This window comes from Dermacentor variabilis, chromosome 1 (genome assembly GCF_050947875.1).
Source record: "Dermacentor variabilis isolate Ectoservices chromosome 1, ASM5094787v1, whole genome shotgun sequence".
In the NCBI taxonomy this organism is placed as follows: Eukaryota; Metazoa; Arthropoda; class Arachnida; order Ixodida; family Ixodidae; genus Dermacentor; species Dermacentor variabilis.
The window spans coordinates 13119641-13124709 of NC_134568.1; the positions used below are offsets into that span (position 1 = coordinate 13119641).

The 5069-nt window shown below is 45.8% G+C and overlaps 1 non-coding gene across 1 annotated transcript; it reads left to right on the forward strand.

Annotated features, from left to right (window-relative positions):
- On the forward strand, nucleotides 1–73 carry TRNAK-UUU (transfer RNA lysine (anticodon UUU)). The gene has a single exon. It is a non-coding gene; the product is annotated as a tRNA-Lys (tRNA).
- Nucleotides 74–5069: the final 4996 nt, after the last annotated feature.

Consider the following 5069-nt stretch of genomic DNA (forward strand, 5'->3'; position numbering starts at 1 on the left):
GCCCGGATAGCTCAGTCGGTAGAGCGTTAGGCTTTTAACCTAACGGTCCGGGGTTCGAGCCCCCGTTCGGGCGGTTTTTTTTTTTCAGTTTTTTTTTTTGCATCATGGTTTGTGAACGATAATTCAAATCGTGTCAATTAACGCCTTCAAACTGCGCAGTGGGTTATGAGGAACGGCGCCGTGGAGAGCTCGGGGTAAATTTAAACCAGGGGCCGTATTCTATAAGGGTTCGCGCTGGCTGTTACGTCTGGGTTACGTCACTCGGAGAAACAGTGGAACGGTGCGGCGCGAGGGAGACCAAAGAACGAGCGCCGTTCTGCGGTAACGTCACGTCATCATTTTTGTTTGTACTTTGGGGATGATACAGTAATTAATTAAAGGATGTTGTTTGCGCAGTAAAAAATATTGGTTTGTATACAACACTTGCACATATAATTTCTAGTAATAACTGTGAGCCTCCGACGCGGATAGCTGGTGGTTTAATTTTATCCGCGTTGTTTATTTATTTATTTATTTATTTTCTGTGGCGACCTGGTGCACCATACGTTGTGCAATCAAATTGTTTCTTTGCGTATAGGCTGCGGCTTTAATAGGATTTCGTTCAGCCGTGACTGAGCTTAATAGGGAGGACTATTGCGATGAGAGTTCTGTACACACATCCCACAACTTCGAGAACCTTGCCGCGGTCATGGAAGCGTTCTTGACTGCAGCTTTCACCGGTACCGTGGAGAGAAATTTCAAACCCCTTTTCCTTTCCCTCAACCGTAATGACCCTAGAGCGACGACGGTAATAGACAGTTTTAGTTTAGCGTTTGCAACCGAACGTAAAAGCATTACGTATGTAAAGAAATAGCGTCGTCCTCACTGCGCATGTTCGGAACGTTATTGGGTTTCTGCGGTTTACGTGCTCTATGATAACGTCCGTTATTTGGCGAGTTAACGTCCGTAATGTTTACGGACGCTAAGAAATAGCGTTCTCGAACATGGCGGCACCCATGGCTCCCGCTTCATCGTGAATTCTCGTGATGGCTACGCTTTCACTCGCCTTGAACGCCAGTAACTATTGTAATGAGCTTTCGCTCTCTCTTCACTCACCTGAAAGGTTAGTTATGAGCGCATAGCGTGTCCATTTTCTGAGAAAGTTCGGCGATTCTGACGCCCGTACTCCTAACGAGACGCGTCCACATAGCAACAGCAGGATGGTCGTCAATGGATCGTCTTGGCTTGGATACGTTTGGCACGAGGCACAAGACGGTTCCCTGTTCTATAACGTTTTCTTTACGTTTATGTTTCCGTAAGGTAAACTAAAAGACTTAAAGGACACGCACCATAACATCCCACAAAGGTGCTTACGTTTAACGTACTTACGTAAGGCAACAAACGCTATTCTAAAGCTGTCTAATGTTGACACTGACTGACGGTTGCTACAACCCAATAGCTTCTACACTTCAGGAACACTGCTGAAAACAACCCGCGGCAAAAAGGAAAAAAAGAAGGAAAACGTAGCACGCACAGCACTTACGTCGCAATGCCAACGCTACTAAACCTTGCGGTCCGCGATATTCCAGCTCGTCGCAATGTTTTTGGAGAGCCTAAAGTGCCTCCGGAACTCTCCCTCGCGCCGTTGCCTCGTCACGTCGTTGTCCTTGGCCAACCCTTTCCAGCAACACACCCAAAGCAGCCGCTATCGGCGCCTCCCTCGCCGCGCCGGCCAGTGCGAACCTAGCAGACGGTCACGGTTGCCCTAGCAACCCTCGGGATCATGCTCGCTACCACGCGCGACCTTCGTGCAAACGCTCCTTGAGCGAACCATTCCTCCGCGGTACCGCTCGTATAGACGACGGGTTCACTTCCAGATGATTGACAACCTGTGTGACGACGTAATATTTGTAGTCACGCCCACCGGAGATGACGACAACGAAGCGCCGACCAATGGCGTTCGTGAGAGCAAACCGGTTCCAAAGCGAACCATTACAGAATACGGCCCCTGCTGGGATTCCTTAACGTGCACCCAATGTACGGCAGAGTAGCGTTTTCTTTCTTTTAGTGAAGCGGTTAACTAAATGCTTTACCAGTAGCGGTGATGCGTACTATTGTGTTTACTTTCATCCTATATGCAGCGCGTTTATCCACCGCAGAGGTGACAAATTTATTGTCATGCTACTTTTACGTTTCAGTACTACATCGCTGGCAAGCTGTTACGAAATACAAACTCCAAATCAGGAGAATTCACTGTGTGAGACGTATCAAGCAACATTTAGAAATCCTGTATTACTTATGCCACAGTGGCACGTACGCATTCTGGAGGATCGGCCAAGAACGCGCTCACACCCAGTGGCACATACTGTTAAGAACGACTCAGCTGAGGTGCAAGTTTTGCCAGCCAGTTGCGACAGCGGCGTCAACTTTCTTGGAACGCCACCGTTACGCTCTAGCCTCGTTGCCGTTGTGACTGAATGCGTTTGGCGGACCAACTATTGTTACTGAGCCCGCCACCGCCGCCCTGGTCTGCCGCGAGCGGGGGAGTGCTCGCGGGAACGTAGTTCGAGGCTTCTTCCCGCGCGCCGGCCAAGCCGCAAGACATTGGGCACCCGGCCGCGCTGCGGGGGTCAGCTCGGGGAATAAAAGGCACCTTTCCTGACACAAGCCCCGAGTTCTACGAAGACCGTCTGACGTCGGCTCCGGACCGTGAACCTGTGCGGAAGTGTGTGTGTGTAAGCCGTCCCGCAGAGAGGCGGCTTGTTTACGATGACTGGACGAACGTTTCCGTCACCTTGGGATCGAGGGGGGAGCGAGTTTTTAAAAACTGCTGTTGTGCGGCTGCTCAGTGCACTCTCTCAAGCAGTCATGTTAGATTGATGCACTTTCTCAAGCAGTCATGTTAGACTGATGTACTTTCTCAAGCAGTCATGTTAGACTGATGTACTTTCTTTCGCAGTCATGCTAGGCTAATGAACTGCATGTAGATACTGTAAATAAACCCATATTCCTCGTTCTCGATGAGAAGCAATCCTTCCCTTCAACAACGTCCTCAGCGTGGATAAGTTGGACGAGGGCATGGGCCAGCTACCTTCATGCCCGACTCTAATCTTGACAACGGGTTACGAGCGATGGGATTGAGCCCCCAATCCTGACAATACTAAGTGGCTAAATCAAACAAGATCAAGTAAATCAATGAAGCCGTTAAACATAATTAATTCAAAATGGGAGGTCTCTGCGCGCCAATTTATTTCCCATTTTCCTCTATCCTAGATGGGCGCCACCGAGAGCGGAGGTGGTACCCACTGGCATTCAACAGAGCATTTTGCGTCACCTATTCTGCATGAGTGTCAACACCTCTTCCCGAACTACACTCTAAAAATTTTAACACCCTTAAGGGTGTAGATGACTTGTCCCATGGGTGACACCCTTTTGGGTGTATTGCTACACCCCAAGCAAAGGGATGCAAATTAGCACCCCACAAAAGAAGGGGTGTTAATATGACGTTACCTCGCCTATGGGTGTAAAACAAACAACACCCTTTCTATATGGGGTGTAATACAGACACCACCCTTTCAATATGGGTGTAGCATGGACAGCACCCTTCCAAAATGGTGTTATCCCTGCAAGTATTTTTGCGTTCACTACAGCCATGTAGTTAATGGGCAGACTAGCTGTTGTGAATGCTGCCTAGCCTTAGCTATGGTACTACCTTGTTCAGCATGAGCCAGAATCTGTGAGGCGTCGTCATATTGCGCTTCTGGTCCGTCATGTGGTAGCATAACGTGCGACCCTTTCAGGCAAACAATTTAAGGTTTCGCCATTGCAGCAAGGTACACACGCCATGCTTTTCGTAATCTTCCTCTGCAGTGATAGTACACTGCCGGCAGGATGCAGAGCGCAATAACAATGCGCGCTGCACTAAGGACACAGGATCTCCCACACCTTGGTGCACCAGCACTTATAACCCCGTGGAAACAACACACAGCCAAAAGCATGGTTACATGCATTTCAGAAATAATTAAAAACCTCCACTTTTCTTGGTCAAAAATATTCGCAACACCAGCTCGACCAGAAGGGAAAGACCACAGCTCGTTGTTGTAGCTCATATTGAATGCAATAGAGCGCAAGCAATGCATGGATTGGCGACGGTAACAAGTGCAGTACAACAGAAGCATACGTTTGCCTGTCAAGCAGTTTTTTGCCGTTTTAAGCACATATTTTATACCTCTATTCATAAAAGTTGTCAATTATCTCCACGGGATGCTTCTCCTAGTACTTTCACAAATATGACTTAAAGGTAGCACTGAAAGCCAAAGAACAAAGTGCTTCCACGTCGAATAATGTTTCAGCATTTACGAACAAAACAGCATGCGTAGGTGTGCATGCTGTTCAATATATAAGCATGCACTATTTCCTGAAATATATGTATGCTCCATATACTGCCAGTGACCTGCTTATACCCAATAATTTAGTTTATTTTTCACCATGTGCTCGCATTTAATATTCCACAGGCATTGTAAGTTAAGCTACCAGAATAAGAATCAGCTCGTCTAAGGTTACCTAACTGAACAAAATTATTGTAAAATTTGTGACGAAATGTCAGAAGAAAAGTATTTATTTCATTAAAGAGAAATGGTTACATAATAATGTTTGCACATTTTAAAAGTAAAAAGGAAGTAGTAAAACCATACCAATACAAAGACATAAGCACCGAATAATGGCACAGGCTTGCTCAATTAAATTTTAAGCAGAACAGTTTCTTTAAATAACCTCACTATGAACTATCACGTTTTCATTCGAAAAGCACTGCATCTTATTATAAAGCACAAAAATAACCGGTCACATAAGTAAGAACAAGTCTGAGTGTGTCTTTAACACAAGGATAGAAAGTTGGGCGAGTTGGTAAAGTAACATGATCTTGGATTGTAGCGCGAAGTGACACGGACACAGACTAGAAGCAGAAAGGATGAGCACTAACTCTCAACTAAATTTTTATTGAAACGAAGTATATATATATATATATATATATATATATATATATATATATATATATATATATATATATATATATATATATATATATATAT